We start from the raw sequence: 21208 nt of genomic DNA, 5'->3' as shown, positions 1-21208 counted from the left end.
TTTAAAACCGTTACATCATATAGAAACGATGCTTGAAAGTAGCTCCACCTTCTAAAACCTTTATTTATTTCCACAGATAGAGACAAATGTAAAAAATCAACAACGAACTCTCTCTCAAGGTTAGACTTCGTCAAACTTGAGTTAGAAAGTGAAATTAGGTTTTGCTTTCCGTGTTAGTGGAATTAAAGGCACTAATTCCACAAAAATCATCGCGGTCATAAAACAATATTTAAAACCATTACATCATATAGAAATGATGCTTGAAAGTAGCTTCACCTTCCAAAACCTTTAGTTGTTATCATAGATAGAGACATGTAAAAAATCAACAACAAACTCTCTCATCGGTCCACCTGCACTTGAGATCAAACCATTTGAATTTTTCTACATCTCTTGTAACTCTTGCTCTCAATAAAAACAAGTTCACATCATCAATATTCCCTTGGTTGTTCAATCTAAGCTCTAATCTTGCAACACTTTATCTTTATCACAATCACTTAAGTGGTCCCCTTCCAAATGATTTTGGGAAAAACATGAATTCTTTAGTTGATCTCGACCTTTCATATAATGACTTAAATGGAACAATCAGCGATGTCCATTTTGATAATCTCACCAGGTTACAATCATTAGATCTATCGGATAACCTATTAACCCTCAAATTCAGCAACAACTGGAATGCTCCTTTTCAATTACGAGACTTATGGTTAATCCATTGTAAGTTGGGTCCTGACTTCCCCATTTGGCTTCGCAATCAAAAGAATTTACAACTTTTATACATTTCTCATGCTGAAATTAATGATTCTATACCTAATTGGTTTTGGAGACTTGTTGAGGGAGCTAATTCTCTCCAAATAGAATCTAGCAACCTCAAAGGTGCAATTCCAGATTTGTCACTTAAATTTGTTGTTCCAGCAATATCATTGGCTCACAATCAAATTGAAGGTTCAGTTCTATTGTTCTTATTAAATATAGAATTTGTTGATCTTTGAGGAAATCAAATTTCAAAATTTGCTCCTTCATGCAATAAGGGTGCAATTGTTGAAAATTTGATAGCCCTGAATCTCTCAAGTAACGGCCTATTAGGGGAACTTCTTGATTGTTGGGATCATTTTAAATCATTAAAGATTCTTGATTTTTCCAATAATAAACTCTCAAGAAGAATTCCTGACTCTATGGCATCCTTAAGTCAACTTGTGCAATTAATTTTGCGAAACAATTGCTTGAGTGGTGGGCTTCCCCCTTTGGAAAATGTAACCGAATTGGAAATGCTAGATTTGGGTGAAAATAGCTTGTCAGGACCAATACCAACTTCATGGACAAGAAACAATCTAAAAAAGTTGGAAACTCTTAGCCTGCGGATGAATAAATTAGATGAAAAGTTACCTTTCCATGTATGTTACTTAAAAAATGTCAGAGTCTTGGATCTCTCTTTTAATAAGTTTACAGGATCAATACCAAATTGTTTTGACAAACAAGTTGCAATGACTCAAAAACATGTGAGAAATGATTCCATGTATTGGATCAGATACTACAAGAATGGAGAATATGTGGCAGGTAGAATTTTTGATTGGTACTTGCCTATGGTGTGGAAAGGAAGAGAATTGGTGTATAATGATATCTACAGGCTTGTAAGCATTGATCTCTCTCACAATCAACTAGTGGGGGAAATGCCAACAGGAATTGGGAAACTGGTTGAATTGAGATTCTTGAATCTGTCAGCAAATAAATTGAGTGGACAAATCATTTTAGAGATAAGACACCTGAAATCATTAGAGGCTCTGGATCTATCAAGAAATTATTTTCATGGAGAAATCCCTTCAAGTCTTGCTGAAATATCTTCATTGAGTATTTTGAATTTATTGAATAATAACTTGTTGGGAAAAATTCCGATAGGAACACAATTGCAATCTTTTGATGGCTCTAGCTACAAAGGAAATCCTTATCTTAGCGGGAGGCCACTGGACATGCTTTGTTCTTCTAAAGATCATCCATCAAGGAATGGGACACAAGCTAACCAAGTTGTTGATGAAGATCATCCTTTCACAAAAGGATTCTACGAAAGCTTAGGCGTGGGATTTGCCTTTGAATTTTGGATTGTATTCGGGTCATTGTTGGTTATTCATTCTTGGAGACATGCCTACTTCAATTTTTTAAACAAGCTGACAGACTCTATCTATGTGACAACACTACTCTTTTTGGCAAGATGGCGCAGGTGACTTCGCAACTAATTAAGGGTAATATCTTCTTACCTTGCTACCATGTCATTGTTATTTACAAGTACAATTGTTACTTTTGTTTTTCTTTCTCAACTATTTATTGGCTATGAGATTTAAATTTGTTTACTGTTGACTCGAATATTATTGATTGGCTAGCTGCTATTATCAGTTGGAACTTCTAATCAAGTGTGAACTTGGTTTTATCTGCAAAAGCTGAGGAATTCCTGTTTATCAGAATTGATCTGCTGCAAAATCGTGCCATATACATTAGTGGGTGTAATGTGTAATGTGTGGGAGAGTTTATCTAAATTGTTGCCTTAACTAAAATAGTCATAATGTGGTGGAAATACAACAAAAATAATGTGATTGTGATATGGTGATGCCATTTTATTAGTTTCTTTAGCTTTGGAATCATGAATTATGTGTTGGAGTGAATTGTAATTTCATCGTGACCTCCATTGGTATGAAGCAATTCGTATATGTTATGAAGTTGTGTTCTTTTAAAATTTGAAGATTGGAAGATTTGTAATTGTAATCCTGGTTTCAAATAGATAATTAATTCGTATGATCTATCATGTTGCCAATTAAGAAACTAGAGCAGCCACCAGTCGCAAAGTGCAGAGATTTGAACTTTTCCTAATGACCGTAGAAAATCGAAGGAGGAAAAAAAATGAATGAAACAAGAAGTTCCAAAGTTGGATGTCGTGAGTTAATTAACAGTGACATGGTTTATCTATACTTGATTTATTAGATAATGTAATATTTCTTCCAAACGGCAGTATGAACGCGTGCTGCCCTGCTTAATTTATCTTCTGGTGCTCTCTGTTTTTGGCAGATTCCTTCAACCCCACTGTACTCTTGTTTTTACTGTTCATGTTTTATGGCAAGTTTAGTTTACAGAAACATAAAAACTTGCAGCATTCTTCCATGTGATTATTGCAACATTCTTCTTTTTCAAATGGTTATTGTTAACTCTACCAAGGTAGGAGAGTGTCTACCATGATTTAAGACTGAAAGTAATTAATTAAAATCCTATTAAGGTAAAATAGTGTCTACTATGATAAATAGAAATATTAATATCTCTTTTTAAAACTTATTATGATAGAAAATGCTTTTTTTAATTATTAAAATTATTTACAAATAGACTATCATAATAAAAAAGAATCTACTATGATAAAAAAAAAAATTTAACTCAATACAAAAAGCTTATCATAGAAATTAAAAGTTTTTTTTTTAAATTAATCAAAGCGTGTCAAAACAGGATCCCAAAATAATACAACATTTTACAATCCAAAGGTCTCATTAAATCTTGAAATATATCAAAAGATGGTTATGAAGGATAAAATAGTCTCAAAACATCATCGGATAGGATATCAAGGTAAAAAGAGGCTTTTTTTCACTACTATAAAAATGGCTTTATGAAACTGATTTTTTTTTTCTAATATTAAAAGGTTATGGACTGTTGAATCATGTGATGCTGAATATTCCTCAAGCTTCTATTTAACAATTATTAACACTTTAATATTCTTGATTTATTAAACAATTTTTATTTAAAATGATTTTTATCTAAAAATTATTTAATATGAGTTTGGAGTTTGGAGAGATTGGAAATCACCTTATAAAATGGTTTTTTTTTTTTTGCCTAGAACTATTTAATATTAGAAATATTAAATGGCTATGATAACATGACCGTTAATATATATATATATATATATATATAATGGTTGTGATGTGACAACCATTTTATATTTATGTATTGTTATTTGATCATAATATTAAATGGTTTTGTAAAAAGTGATTTAATTACCAAATTTTTTAAAATAGGGGCCTATATTTCCAACAACCCCTACATTTTATATTACAAAAACATATTCCAATATAAAATATGTACACAAAAGCAGAATTTCAAAAACCATCGAAAATCATATACATGATATATATATATATATATATATATTATGAATTCCTAAATAAAAGTTATTTACAATTTGAAATAGCTTAAGTTTAATCAATTAGTGGCAAAAATAAGAATCAAAATCCCAAAATTTGACCAAGTATACCTATAACACATATGTCAACTTTAAATATATACTTATATCATTTATTGTCTTACTGTTGCTACTACTGATTGTTGTAATAGCTAAACCACACTTAAAAAATAATGTGTCATATATCTCTTCAAAGACTTTTTTCATTTGAGTCTCAATAAATGTGTAACGATCCTTGTAGTGCTGTAGGTGCAAAAACAATACAACAAATTGAAGCCATGTTAATTAATAAAAATAATAAAATTATGAGAAGTTTGACGACATATATACATTATTTGGAAGAACAATGACAAGAGCATGTTGAAAAAGTTATAATTATTTGTTCTATTTTAGTGATTGTCAGAAGAAAAGTAATAATTGATTAAACTAAAATAGTCGCAGATATTTATAACAGTTAGTTTGAGTGAATCAAAAATTTGCGCAAGGAAATTTATTATTGTTTTTTTCATTTTAGTCGTTACCAAAATAATAATAATAGTCATTATTTAAACTAAATTAATAACCGATCGCAACTTTTTTTAGAGCTAAACTGTTACTTTTTTATTTTTTTATTTATTTTAAATAGGGAGTATTTTAGTAAAATTATTTAATGTTAGAAAGGTTCTTAAGGACTTGAAAAGAATTATGATATCTTGTAAGACCTAATTGTTAGTTACATATTTAAAAGATATTTTTGTCATTTTCCTTAATTTTTTAAAAGTAAAACTATAAAAATTAAGAAAAATTTATTATATTTTTTTTCAAATTGCCCCTTATAAAATAAAAACTTTTAAATTTAGACATAAATATTATACTTAATAACGTCTTTTAAACAATATAAATTGATCAAAATTTGTTTATATTTAAAATTGAAGGAAAGAAGTATTACTCCATCTATTTTTAATTGTTAGAGAAAACTATCACTTTTGACTTGTATTATTTTATAAGCAAAATTATCCATTCCAATAAGCATTTATTACATATTTTTTAAATTATCTTTCATAATTTACATTAATGAGAAATAATTAATGTATGTTTATGTTGATTACCATAAGGCATTTTAGTCTATTTTTTATTTTTAAATATAATTATTATAATTAATCAACTTTTTTAAATTTATAATTTTTTTCTCTTGTATATAAAATGGATGGATTATTTTATATGCCACTATAGCACTTCCCACTAGATATAGGTTTTATATGTTATTTTTCATATTTATTTATCCCATACATTGTATTAATGGGAGACCTTGACTTGCAGACATGCAATAACCGAGCTAAAGGAAAATTATTTAATTCCAAAGGCGTTACGCACGCATCACTTAATGGTGGATCCACTTTAATTTTTATATTTCCTTCTTTTCAATAATTGTGGCAACTTTTGAATTTTGATCCTGTTCAATGTTCATTCCTCCCATCATTCGGCAAAATATCATAAATTGGTTTTATTTTTTAAGAAAACATTTTTGAAATTTTATAAGATCATATAAGAAAGGTGACACTTGATCTATTCTAGAGTTAACTATGAAGAAAGATTATTAGTCAATTAATCATAAGAGGTGTGCATTTATTCATCGTTTTCTCCCTTCCTTCTTCATATAATTTTCTTAAATTAATATGAAGGTAGTATGTATGCAAGCTATAATGTTGGCTTTTGTACGTGATAAGTCTTTTAAAAGGAAAATTGCTTATTTAAAAGCAATATATTAGTTTCTTTGAATATATGGCTTAGTAATGGAATGGGAAAATGGGGAAAAATATTATGCTACCTGGTTTGGTATAGAAGAATGAATTAAAATAGGAAATCCATGATGGACGTCCATATTCAAATATAATTTCCAATCAGCATGAGAAATGGATTTAAATCCTCTAAATATGATCATAAATTTGTGGGGAGTTTTTTTTTTATTTCCTTTCATTTTATTATTTTTCATAAAACATAAAATCTTCTCTCTTTCTTAGAAAGACAATCTTCACATAAATTTATGAACATCAATTTTAGAGAATTTAAATTATGTGAAATCTAGTTTTCTAGTCAATATAATATTTTGAAAACTTATTTAAGACATAGGTTTTGTTTGGCGAAGGATCTCAATGAAACAATAATATATTTCATCTAGGTATTGGTTCAAAGGTTATTTTTCGAGTGTGTGTTTCATGTGATGGTGGACCTATTTTTTTATATTTTCTTTTAAAATGCTAGCTAGTGGTAACCTTTAATTTTGTCCACTCAGTCACCTATCATAAGTTCATTGTTCTTTAGTTTATTTTAAAATGTTTTTGAAATTTTTGAATGATCGTGTTTTTAGAAAGGTGCGGCACTTAATGTAGACTAGAGTTGATTACATATGAAAAAAAGATTGTTAGGTAATTAATCACGTTAAATGTATCAACTCATCGCTTTATCTTTCTTCATACATGGGTCCAGATAAATAGGATTCCATGATTTTCTTAAACTAATGGATATAACGAAGGAAAGGGTGTGTAATGTGGGTACACGCTAACTTCAATCACTTTTGTGATCATTTTTTATCTGAATAAGATTTAAAATATCAATTATATATATATATATATATATATAGTTTTGACTAGAATACTACGCTCTGTCCTAAGATTTAATCAGTGTCTCCAGAGGTTTATAAATAAGAAAAACACCTTGAGCTGGTTGGGTCATCTCTCTAGCCACTATTGCTTGAGTTAGATGATGCAAGAATAGCAATGAGTTCGATTAATCTAAATTTTCTCTTGAAAGCAATAATAATAGTAATGCTGCATTTGAAAATTGGAAATGCAAATAATGCGAGCTGCATCGAGGAGGAGAGATAAACTCTTCTCAACATCAAGCATGCCTTCATCGACCACTATGGCCGTTTGTTTTCATAGGGCTCTTCTTTAGATTGTTGCCATTGGAGTGGTGTCCTTTGTCATCGTCAATCTAGCCACATTCAAATGCTTGATCTTCACGGTTATGACTATGAGGAAGGTTTCCAACCTTTAAGAGGTGAGCTTAGCTCATCATTGATGGAGTTGCCATACTTGAATTATTTGAATCTCAGTTTCAATTATTTCAATAGGAGTGAAATTTTCAAATTTCTTGATTCTCTCACCAAATTAAGATATCTCAATCTTTGTTTTTTCTTTTGGTGGAGAAATACCAATTAAACTTGGCAAGCTTTAAAACTTGCAGGTTCTAAATCTTTCCAGCAACAATTTAGTTGGTAGCATTCCTTTTCAACTTGGGAACCTTTCAAGTTTGCAAGAGCTCAATCTGCAAGGGAACGATTTAGTTGGCAATATTCCTTACCAACTTGGTAATCTTTGAAGCTTGGAGATACTTTGGATTAGCTATAATGATGATTTGAAAATTGATGACAAGAGTCTAGCTAGTATTGAATAGCTTTCCAATGTTCAGTCTTTAACTTCACTTGATTTAAGTTGGGTGTCTAATCTGAATTACTCTAACAACTTGTTGCCCATTATTGGGAAGCTTCCAAACCTGAAAGAGCTATGGCTATCCAACTGTAGCTTGATAGATATTAATATTCCATCAACTCCTCCATCCCATTTGAATGTTTCTACATCTCTTGTAACTCTTGATCTCAATGACAACAAGTTCACATCATCAATATGCCCTTAGCTGTTTAATCTAAGCTCCAATCTTGCAAAACTTGATCTTTCTGACAATCATTTAGGTGGTCCCCTTCCAGATGATTTTGGAAAAAACAAAAAGTTCTTTAGTAGATCTCTACCTTTGGGATAATAAGCTAAATGGAACAATCAGTGAAGTCTATTTTGATAATCTCACCAAGTTACAATCATTAGAACTGTCTTATAACTTGTTGACCCTTAAATTCAACAACAATTTGATTCCTCCTTTTCAATTACAAAACATAAGGTTATTGCACTATAAGTTGGTCCCAGATTCCCTATTTGGCTTCGCAGTGAAAAGAATTTACGAGCTTTATTTATTTCTCATGTTGAAATTAATGATTATGTACCAGAGTGGTTTTGGAGACTTGTAAAGGGAGCCATATCTCTCTTGATAGAATCTAGCAATCTCAAAGGTACAATTCCAGATTTGTCACTTGAATTTGTTGTTTCAAGAATATCGTCGGCTCACAATCAAATTGAAGGTTTAGTTCCACTATACCTATTAGATGGAGGATTTGTAGATATTTTAGGAAATCAAATTTCCAATTTTTCTCCTACATGTGGCGAGGGGACAAGTTCTTCAATTGTTGAAAACTTGGTAGCATTAAATCTCTCCAGTAATAAATTATCAGGGAAACTTCTTGATTGTTGGAGTGATTTCAGATCATTAAAGATTGTTGATTTATCTAATAACCAACTCTCTAGAAGGATTCCTCATTCTATAATTTCCTGGAGTCAAATTTGACAATTGATTTTACGAAACAAACGCTTTAGTGGTGAGCTTCGCCCTTGGAAAATGCAACTGAATTGACATTGTTAGATTTGGGAGGAAATGACTTATCAAGGCCAATACCATATTCACGGATAAGGAAGAATCTTAAAAGTTTGGAGATTCTTAGATTATGAATGAACAAACTGGATGGAAACTTGCCATTTCGTCTTTGTCATTTAACAAATGTCATAGTAATGGATCTCTCTTTTAATAAGTTTACAGGACCTATACCATGTTGCTTAGACAAGCCAGAGGCAATGATTGAAAAACATGTCTTCAACTACTCCATGACTATTATCAAAATTTTCAAGAATGGAGAACCTGCAAGAAAATACTCATATGATTTGTTATTTCCTATGATGTGGAAAGGAAGAGAAATGCAGTACAAGGATGGCTATGGACTTCTAAACGTCATTGATCTCTCCCACGATCAACTAGTGGGGGATATGCCAGCAGGAATTGAGAAATTGATGGAATTGAAAGCCTTGAATTTATCAGCAAATAATTTGAGTGGAGAAATCATTTTAGAGATTGGATGATTAAAATTATTAGAAATTTTAGATCTATCAAGAAATCATTTTTCTAGGAAAATTATTTCAAGTCTTGCTAAAATATCTTTTCTAAACATTATGAATTTATCAAATAACAACTTGTCAACAAAAATTCCTATCGAAACACAATTGCAAAGTTTGGACACTTCTAGCTATGAAGGAAATCTTTACTTTTGTGAAAGACCACTAAACAAGCTTTGCTCTTCTAAAGAACATCTACTGTGGAATGGACCACAAGGTGATCTTGTTGTTGATGAAGTTTTCCCTTTCACAAAAGGATTCTATGAGAGCTTGGGTGTGGGATTTGCTACTGGATTTTGGATAATCTTTGGCTCATTGCTAGTTATTCGCTCCGGGAGGCATGTCTACCTCAATTTCTTAAACAAGATGGCAGACTATTTATGTGACAACCATACTCTTTGTGGCAAGATGGCACAGGTGGCTTCGCATCTAATTAAGGCTAATATCTCCTCACCTTGCTACCGTGTTATTGTCATTTGCAAATATATGAGTGACTATTTTTTTCTTTCTCAATTATTTATTGATAATAAAATTTAATTTATCTTTTTTATTTATTGTTGACCTGAATATCGTTTGCTGGCTCTGGCTGCTATGATCAGTTGGAGCTTCTAATCAAGTGAGGACTTGGACTTATCTACAAAAGCTAAGGAATTCTTGTTCATGAAAATTGATCTGCCAGGACTACGTGTCATATATATCAGTGGATGTAATGTGTGATATGAGAGTTTATATAAATTGTTGAATAGTCATCGTGGGGTTGAACTTGAAATACAATAGAAATAAGAGACGCCATTGGGGTGACGTCGTTTTATTGGTTTCTTTAGCTTTGAAATTATTAATTATTCATTGGTGTGAATTGTAATTTTATTGAAATAATTAAATGAAGTTGTGTTCTATTTATATTTGAAGATTGGAAGATTTCTCGTTGTAATCTTGGCGTCAAACGAAAGAAGCACACAGCGGTGCAGGTCTATATATATATATATATATATAAAACTATTAGTCATTATATTTTTAGCGTATTTTAATATTAATACTTATATTTATTTCGTTAATAGTCAATATTATAAATTTAAAATCAATATGGTAGATCTAAAGGTGAATCCATATCTATATAAATTTGGAATGCTTGAACGAACAGAAATTTATAAAAAATGGTCCCACTTTTTCCCTGATTTTTTTTTTGTCTGTAAACACAGTCAGATGTTTCATTTTTTTAAAATTTTGTTACGGAGTATATAACGGTCTCTTTCTTTCTTTTTTTATGTTTATTTATTAAATTTTTAATATGATATAGTAAATATTTTTCCCTGATTTTTTCTTATCTGTAAACATACGATCCGACTTTTTTTCATTTTTTTTAAAACATTGTTCCGGAGTATCTAACGTTCTCTTTCTGTTTTTCTAATTTTTATTTGTTAATTTTTGTAATATGATATGGTAAATAAAAAGGGAAAAGAATAATGTAATCATTGTAGTAAAAGAGGTACATGTAGGATCTACAAAATTTAAATTGTTGATACGAAATTTATACTTGAAAATGAAAAAAATATTTTATCCATTTTTATCTTAATTAATGATGTCTCTCCTCTATTTTTTGAAACTTATATGAACATTTTTTAATATAGATAGTTATAAAAATAAAATACAAGCCCTTCTTTTATTTTTAAAATTTTATTTTCATCTACCTAATTATTAGTTGACTGTTAAGTTATGTGTGTAGAATAAAATATCCCTATTTAAATATAAATATTGTCCAAAAATCATTTAAATTACCAAAAAATTAATTTTTTATTATTTAAATGTATTTATTTTGTAGATTTTAAAAAAATTATATATATAAATTGGCCAAAAAAAAATTCAAAGATGCAGTGTATATAGATTCAATAAAGAGAAAAATAAAATAAAATAATTTTAATAATTTGGGGTAGTTAAACCAATCTAAATAAACTTAAAAGTTAAAGGTATTAAGAGTCAAGTTTGACTATAAATTTTTTTATATGTTCAAATATTTTAAATTTGATATGAATTGATGCTCTAAGAGTAATGGAGGGAATGTAATATTTTAATAAACTTAATTTTTAAAAAATTGAAGTAGTATGGTTTAAAAAAGTGGTGTGTAGGACCTATCATTAAAAAATGTGATTGGGGTCTAATTTATAAATTTTAAAAATTTAAATAAGGTATAAAAATAATAAAATTTTTATATTGTGAGAGATCTAGTAGGATTTTATACAAAAAATTGATGATGAATATAATATTTTTAGTAAAATCATAGGTGTTAGATATACAAAGAATTTTTTATATACTCCTTGCATTAAAAAATATAAGGCATTTTTTAAGGGGTTAGATGTTCAAAAATATAAGGCATTTTTAATCTTTTAAAATGTAATCTTTTCCTTTTTTTTCAAAGTTTCTCTATTAAATAAATCTCTTTATATTTATTTTAGAATAAAATATTTTATTAAATAGAGGTAATATGAAAAAATAGGATTGGTTTAAAGACAAGTAACTACTTTATTGGGGGTTAGATTCAGTTAAAAATACCTTATATTTTTTAACAAAGGGTAACAAATAGAAATAGCTTGTGTGAGCATATATAGAACAAGCTTTTGTTTATACTCCTCAAATGCATAAGGAATAAAAAATTATTATTCTATTATTTATATGTAAAAGTTGATCATGACTTGAACACCAATAAAAAATATTGATGTAGTTATGTGTCTCAAGTCTAAGCAACAAAAATTATGGGCTGCAAATTAATGACATAATATTAATGAATTTATCTTCCATTGTACACCTAATCTTTTCCTAATAATCATTGTATTATTTATAATGCTTGTACATATGATTGATAAATGATAGTAAAACATGGATTATATTTGTAATATCCTCCTTCTTAAAACTATGATTAACTCCCAATCTCAATTAATTAAGAGATTCGATTAAGATAAAAAAAAACAAGTTTATCAAGTTTGTAAATCAATAGTAAAGTTGGGATCCCAAGTTTTTAAAACTAAAAACCATAGCCAAAGATCTTTAAAAGAACAAATCAGAGATTACAATTATGCGAAAGCATGATATCATTTCAAAAATTAGTGCATTTGCAAAAGAATTAGAAAAAAAGTGATTTAGGCATGCGCTGCAGCTTATTGAACATACACCGTGGTTTATTCACCTCTGTGCCATGCACATTGTATGTTTCATGACAACAAACTTCTGTTATCAATTTGATAGCTTTTTAGGCAACTTTTGACATGCCCCATTCTTTTGTCTAACGTCTGATTAACGCAAATTAGCTGTCTATGAAAAGCTCTTTCTCAGCTTTAACTATTGGATTTAGTTTCATAACCAAATTATTACACATTCAAAATTTGGACATTCTTTTCAAAACTTACACTTTTCAACAATTTCCACAAAATTAAATGTCTAAATCATTTCCCAAAAGCCAAGAGCCACAAATATCATTTCAACCACATGCAATATACCAAAACTAACCTGTGCAATGTATTACATCATGCAAAACACTTACAAATTACATTTTTGACACTCAACCCCTTAATTTTTAAAAATAGAAGGGGGAGCTAAAAATCACCCATTTCATCAAATATTTCATAAACATCACATAATATGCCCCACTCTTACTTACATTAGTATTTTAATCTTATAAAAAATATCACATTTCATAAATTTACTCTTTATGACTCAAAATACACTTACAACTCGCAAAACATATAATGCAAGTAAGAACTAAAATGGATTATTCTTAGTTGGCAATTTTAATTGTCATATACACATAAAGACTCAAAATAAATAGGCCTATTAATAGGATTGTAGTCCTAAGCCTCTGATTGTTTTCCTCTATCTGGTCCTCTTGAGCTATTTCTTGTAGTATTGAGATAATGTGGTGAGTACAATCACTCAGTAACTAGGGTTCAACTAACTTATACTAATGCATATCAATTAATTTAAATATAAGTGGCAAGTACAATCAATTTCTAAACCATATAAAACATTCAATAGCATAAATTCATATTTCTAGGTATAGCACATACTCGTGAAATAATGCTTTTTAACAACTTTTATATAGAAGAGGGAGTTTATCACACAATAAATTGACATATACTCAAAAGGAATTAAAACTCAATTCATAATTCATCATTAGGATCACAATACAGACAATCATGTATGATCACACCTTCCTTATATTATTATTATTTCTCTGACATGAAATTGTGGGTTATAGTACACTGTGATAGTCTATAATTCAGGACTTCCCTAGCCTAAACACTTGTGAGAGGATTACCCACTCGTGAAATATGGTTTTCCCTATTTTCTCACACTATGAGGTATCATTTTTCCTAAACTAGCTTCCTCATTGAACCAGTGAATATCTAGCTAGGTTCGAGTCCCTCGTTAAACCAGTAGGACAGTCTCTCATTGAACAAATGGGACACAATATATATAAACAATTCGGGCAAGCCATCAACTTGGATGGGAGCCTTACCAGTGGATTTAATTCTTTACTCCTCTTCCTGGGTGAACTCCCACCTTTTATGATCATGCAATGCATAGATATGCAATCTTTTGAGGTATGCAATTACTCAATGTCAAGCATGCACAATCATATCATCATACACATCTCATACATAAAATCACATTAACACATATAATTCAAATTGAACTCCTCATATTCATCGAACTCTCTCGTTACCTCAAATTTTTGAGAAGTTAAAAGTTTTACCCCTCAATTACTCACTCCCAAGGCTTTCAAGAAGCTTGAAGGGTGCCAATAAGGTTGCTCTACAAACATTCAAAGTATGATTCATCAATATCCATAGTTGAGTTAATTTTTACTAGTAACTTAACACTTCTTGCTCAAGATTCATTCTATACTCATATAAAAATACCCATAAGGTTTCTTAGCTTCCTTTAATCCTCATTAACATCATTGAGCTCTTTAATGATCATTAATGGGACCAAATTATCCCAACTAACATATTTATTAGGTATTTTTTGTAACATCCCAATCTAAATTTTAATAGTTAATTTGGGTTAATAGAAATTTTAAAAAATATTTAGAGGTAAGTAAATTAGTAGAAAATAATTATTAAATTTAATTTAGGATATAATTCTAAATTAAAATAAAAAATTAATTAATTAAAAAATAAATAAATAAAATATTATTAAATTATTATTATTATTATAAAAAGAAAGAAAGAGAAAAGGTATGAGAAAGAGGAAGGAAAGAAGGAAGAAAACGTGAGCGCTTTCGGTGCAATAATTATATATATAATAATAAAAAAAAGGAGAGAGAGGAAAGAAGAAATAAAAAAAAAGATGTGAGACCCACTAAATTTTTATAAAAACTCACCCGTTTTCTTTATTTCTTCATTCTTTCCTTCATGCACGAGCTGAGGCAGAGTGAGCATGAGTCACCGGTGTGGGAAATCTGAGTTTTTAAGGTAAGAGTTTTTAATAGGATATTTAGGGTGTGATTTTAAGCTTTTCAAGACTAAGTAAGTGTTTTAAAAAATTTTCTTAGTCATCTTTCCTCTTTGGTTTCTGATTTTGTAGTGGTAGAAAATTTAAAATCTGGAAGAGGGATGAATTTATGTTGAATAAATATGGTTTTTGAGGTTGTTAGTAGTATAATAAATATTCTAGAGTATAAATTTATTGGTGATCTTTGAATTTGTGGCTTATGGATCAAATTTTAAACTAGATCTGAAAATATATGTTGATTTATTGAGGTTTAGATAATTATTTGGGATGAGAAATGAATTATTATGGCTATAAGATTATGATTCTAAGCTAAAGACTCAATTTTTAATTTTTGAGTATTTTAGGTACGAATTTATAAAATAAAAAAAAATTTGATAATAGAAATTAGTTTAGAAGTTGATTTTTAGATTATTAATGTTTATTGATAATTAAAAGAGGAGTTAAAAATTTTACTTAATAGTATTGACTCTAGATTTGTATTAAGATTGAGATTAGAAATTATGTTATATTTTTAATTCTATTATTAGAGTTATTTTATTAGTTTCAAAAATTGAAACTAATATTTATAAATAATATGTTATTTGTAGATTGTATTATTGGTGAAGATTGTGGTGGGAGAGAAATTATAAAGAATAATTTATTGAAAAAGCCACGAGGTAACCATACTTTTAATTTGTGATCAGTGTTACTTCATGTTAATTGGGTGATTATTGAGAAAATTATAAATTTTGTAATATTGTATAATTGTGGAATATTATTATGAATTTGTTTGATTATTGTGGGAGGTGTTGGGAGATTTGCTATTATTGTTGTATTTATGTGCCATGTGGTACGCCCCTATTGGAGCTCAATAGGTGGCTTGTAAGGGCTCGGGCTAATCTACCTTTGGCCGGGTAATTTAGCACCGAGTGAGGCCTACGGCTCGAGGCTAATGGAGGGATATAAGGATGATTGTTTGTGTGTATTGTAATATTTCTTATATTTGTTGGAAATATATTATTTTTAATTCTTACTTAGTAAGTACACACTTAACTGTTTGTATACACTATCATAAATTGGTATTGGTTACTGGGACTTTTGAGTCTCATTATGTGGTTAACAGTTTTCAGGAGAAGAGCCACGAGTGACACATGGAGGAGTCTCAGAGGCTTAGTAGCATAGATCCACTGTCTCTTTTGAGTATTTAATTTATGATTTATAATGTGTTATATTGTCAATATTAGGGCTTTTTGTTTATTATCAATTATATGAATATATAAATGTAATCATGCCTTTCAAACTATTTCTATTTTTAGTATACTTTGGATGACTGTAATTTTAATATTTGATTTACTTTGGATTGATTAAAATGGCATGATTATGAGGCCAAATAACTGGCTTGTGTTAAAAATTGACTAAATTGTTTATTTTACTTGTTGGGAGTATAAGGATGGACAAATGTGATTTAGTTTACTTGTTGGGAGTATAAGGATGGATAAATGTAATTTAGCTTAGTGGCAAGTAGGAGGTAAAAATTTATCTAAAATGTTATATTATGTGAGTTGAAGCCAATTATAAAATATTTTATATTAAAATTATTGATATAAAAATATGTTGGGTGGCTGTAACCCAACTATGGTTGAGTTAAATTATTTTAAAAAAAAATTTGGTGTGTTACATTTTCGGATATTTAATGGTCCTCAACCACCAATCATCATAACTCCATAAATACCAAGTTTTATTAGCTCTATCTACTCTCATTAACTCTATTTAAGTCAATGGGTTCGGACCTATAGCCTCAATGGACTGAAAATCATCATTATCAACCAAACCCTAACTTTCAATATTAAGAAAATGGAAGAAGGAAGGAGGATTTAAGTGTAGGAAGTTTACTCTTAATGTTTATGAGCTTTAAAATACTCTCAATACTTAAATTCTTCAAGCCTTAGCACTACTCTTTTCATTTCTCTCATTCCTTTTCTTTGTTTCTCTTCTCTGTTGCATCAGTTTCGTGATCTTATTACAATAAAAAAGTAACCATGCACCACGGTCCATGGTATAGAGAGAATCTCTCTAAGCGTGTTACCACACATGCATCGCAACGGCATGATTCACAAGCCACGACGCATGGCACAAAACCTCCCTTTTCGAATTTTCTTCCTCTTTTCATTCTCGGGTGACTTGATTCTTTCTTGGACCTGCTTCCAGGGCTGGAATTAAAATCAAACATGTCTTTTAGGCCTCTCTGGCCACACACCTTGCTAATATATTTAATTAATCTAATCGAGCTTAATTAATTGGTTTAAAATCGAAGACGTTACAATATTATTTGCTTAATTAACAACCATTATAACTATAATTTATAAATAATATTATCACATTAATTGCAGTACGATTTATTATAGTATATGTTTTATTTTCCTTAAGGTGATTCATGGGGCAACACATTTTGAAATACAAACTTAAATTTTATAGTTTATAACCTTTGCATGAAAAACTCAATTATCGCTTGATTATTGAAAGATATTTTTGATTGCCCTTTAAACTGCTTTCATGATAAATATATAATTAACTTTGGAATTCATAAAAATTATTTTTATGCTTATACTCATTTCTCAGTGGAGATCATAAGAATCTTTGAAGAATGTCTACAACTACGATTTAATTGATTCCTTAAAAAAATCAATACATCTATTCCCAAAAAGGTTATTATAATTGAAACATTATTAGCTTGTTCTTAATCCATGAACTTTCAACAAAAACCTCTCAATTCAAAGGAAGCATCACCCACAACTCAACTCGACACGCACAAAGTTTAGTATCCTTAATAAAACCTCAATATCGTAATTTTTTTTTCCAGCATCCACACTAATTACCCAGCCAACATCTTACTTCTAATCTCCTCATTCTTTCTCATTCTTTAGAAAAAAACAAACAAGCCAAAGAAAAAAAAATAGTAAATCTCATAACTTGCAAAAATTTCTCCATGCAAGAAAATCCTAGCTAAAAAAAATCATTTGATTTACTTTTAACTACTTTCTAATTATTATGAGTGACTTCTTTCTCTAATTAGGACTTTATATAAAGTCCTTATTAAAAAAAACTAGAGTAAGTTTTTTTTTTTTTTGAACTATTCAGAACTCGACAAAAATGCAACAATTTAACTTGTTTTTATATATAGGATGAACGTTACAATTTAGGCTACATATATATATATATATATATATATTGGGACTATTGTGTTTTGGAACCACTGAGCAAAGTTACACCAATCTCATATTGTAGTTGGACAGCTTAATTATATAATAATGACAACACAAACACATAATGCAAAAATTTAGGCTTGAAAATGATCTTTTTGTAAATTCTTTCGAGACATGTGTACTGGTTCATAAAGTGCAAATTATTTGTTATTTATTATAAACCTGACAAAAAGTTGATAATATTTTGTCTCTCTCTAAACATTTCCTGAGTTATATACCTAATTAATCAGTCCCCAACTTATGTATTTATTATAAGTGCTCTCTATGTTGAAATATTAAGGAAGTATTATGGAAAATGAATAATAAAACCCTTTAATTTGATATTTTAAATTCCACTAAGAATAGAAACATTGATTTCAAAAATATTTTTTATTGGAATCCACAGTTCAAAAATCTTTTCCTTTGTAACATATGAAAATATCAAATTCACAAACTATTATTATATTTTTTTGGTTTGGTAATGCACAAAAAAAAAATTTCTTAAGACCCATATCCCTTTACAATTTAATTAATTTGTTAGATTAGTCTGAGTTCATACTAAACTCTAATTATACAAGTTTTTCAAATAAAATCTTTAAGTGTTAATCTAAATTATTTTTTAAATAGAGTAATTATTAAAATTTCATAAAGGAAGCTAATTATTATATTATATATTATATGCATACACGGTGATAGCTATTGTGAAGAAAAGGACAAACGAGGAGCAATGACTTGACCAACAGTTCGCGTGCTTAGAGTTGAAAATAAGGGCCAAGCTTGGTGGGCCACTCATTTAAGCCCGTTTTAATAAGGGTATAAGCTTAAAAATTTGATATTTTTAAAGATAACCGGGCTTTGAAGTCTGGCCCTTTTAAGCCCTAAAAAAAAAAGCTCGGGCCCGGGCGGCCTGTCAAGCCCGTTTAACTTTTTTTTTTTTTGCTTCTATGTTAGACTTTGGGGAATGGCCGAATTGGGGTTGGACTTTCAACCTCCAAAGAAATCTTATGCAGCACACTCATACTCGGTCTCTCACTCTCAGACCTGTGACAGAATTAGAAATAACATTTTATTTGTGAATGATGATAAGGAGATCTTAATTAGCATTGACGATGACTTTTGTCTTTATCTTATTTAGACTTCTAAATCTTGAGTTTATTTTTTAAATTATGTGAGACTTTAGTTTAATGTATCTTGAATTTTAAAATACTCTAAGTAAATTAAAATGTTAAATTTTATTTTATTTTATTTTTTCTGTAAATGGGCTTATGGGCTCGGCCCTAAGCCCTTTGAATAAGGGCCGGGCCTCAACTTTTGGGTGAAATTGGGGTAATTGAGCTTTCGAGCTTAGGCCTATAAGGGCCGAGCCCATATAGGCCGAGCCCGCCCGTTTTCTGACTCTATGCATACTGTGTGTGTAAGCATAGATTTATTATATAAGGCACAAGAGGAGGAAAATGAAAGAGAGATGGGAGGAAAGACAAGGAAGGATACCTGCGAGGGCTATTGGAAAACAGTAGGCGGCTGTGTTCAGAGAAAAGTGAATAAAACTAAATGAAGGTAGGGGTAGGGTTTTGTTATATTTTAGACTCCTAAATTTATAAACTTAAACTAATTTTTTTTCATTAATTATTATTATCTTTATAATATCTTTAAAGATAATTTTAGAATGATCCAATATCTTTTAAAACTTAACAAAATTATCTGACTTTTAATATTATATATATATATATATAAGTTAGTTTCAAACATTTATTAAATTTAATTACTTTAGTTATTAATTTACATATATAGATACATACATATATATATATATATATATATTACTGTGTTGCTATTTTAGATCCAATACTTAATTCTATGCTCTCTATGGTGCCTATCAACAATCTAAGGCTAAATAAAACTTAGGATGTTACACTTAAGCCCATGTAAAACATTTGAAAATAGATATTCATAATTTCACTCACATAATAACATTTACTTGAAAAATAATGCTTTTTAGCACTTTTTATATAAAGAGAGTTGGTCACATAAATCATTGACAAATATATTGGAAAAAATTAAGTCTCAACTCCTGATATTATCATTAGGGACACAATATAGACAACAGGTGCCCTAACTCACTATATGCATGATCACACCTCCCTTATATCCTCCTTATTCCTCTGGCATAAAATCGTAAGCTATAACTCAATGTGATAGTCTATATTTCATGAATTTTCTAACCTAAACACTTGTGAGGGGATTACCCAGCCATGGTGCACCTAACTCACTTATGAAATACGGTTTCTCCTATTTCTTACACTATGGGGTGTCATACACCCTAAACTAGCCTCTTTATTGAACTGGTGGATAGCTAACTATATTCAAATCCCTTATTGAACTAGTGGGACTGTCCCTCGTTAAACAAGTAGGACAATATAGATATAATCAATCCAGCAAACCACCTCACAGATGGGCCTTACCACGTGGATTTTATCATCTACTCCTCTTCCTAGGCAAACTCCCACCTCTCAGATCATGCAATGCACATTTATGCCATAATTCAGAAATATACAATTCATAGAACTTCACATTATCAATTTTCATTAAACTTTATCATTACACAAATCATTGGACTTCTTAAACACATTTTCATGGGACTTCAAACCAAATAAGTCATTGAACTCCAATTTCACAATCATTGTACTTCACACTTTTAAAATCATTGAACTCTACTATTTTAAATATTATTGAACTTCTCATGAATAAAGATTCATGTTACTTCTCAATTCGCAAAATCATTAAACTCCCAATAAACATAATATGAAAATCCATCGATATTATTCTCTAAGAAAATTTTACATCACAAGGCATAAAACTCACACTATGATCTAGTGAATTTTCTAACAAATCAAGCCACACTTGCATTTCTTTTTAATTTACACATTTCAATGATAAATTATAAATTCATAAACTAATAGACACACAAAAGCATAAGATAAAATTTCCCCAGTTACCTTAAACTTTTGAGAGGTCAAAGGTTTTACCCCTCAATTACTCACTCCCAAAGCTGAAGCTTGAATGGTGCCAATGGTAGTTACTCTATAAGCATTTACCATGCAAAATATCAATATCCATTTTTGAGCTATTTTTCACTAACACTTTATCATTTCTAATATTCAAGATTTATCCTTAACTCATGTAAAAGTATCCATAAAGTTTCTTATCTTCCTTTAACTCTCATTAATAACATTGAGCTCTTAAATGAA

General features: G+C 29.5%; 1 protein-coding gene and 1 long non-coding RNA gene across 2 annotated transcripts in view; one reads left to right on the top strand and one right to left on the bottom strand.

The window, feature by feature from the left end:
* LOC129315564 (glycolate oxidase 1) overlaps nucleotides 1–21208 on the bottom strand; it is a 73284-nt gene that overhangs the window by 51614 nt on the left and 462 nt on the right. The gene's annotated exons all lie outside the window — the stretch shown is intronic.
* On the top strand, nucleotides 6854–10150 carry LOC129315574 (uncharacterized). The gene is made up of 2 exons (XR_008594528.1): nucleotides 6854–7240; nucleotides 7427–10150. It is a non-coding gene; the product is annotated as an uncharacterized LOC129315574 (long non-coding RNA).

The sequence above is a fragment of the Prosopis cineraria genome, unplaced genomic scaffold (genome assembly GCF_029017545.1).
Source record: "Prosopis cineraria cultivar Desert tree isolate PC_DT_omini unplaced genomic scaffold, ASM2901754v1 PC7, whole genome shotgun sequence".
NCBI lineage: Eukaryota > Viridiplantae > Streptophyta > Magnoliopsida > Fabales > Fabaceae > Prosopis > Prosopis cineraria.
The sequence above is the reverse complement of the archived record's forward strand: the minus strand, read 5'-3'. Positions and strand labels throughout refer to the sequence as shown.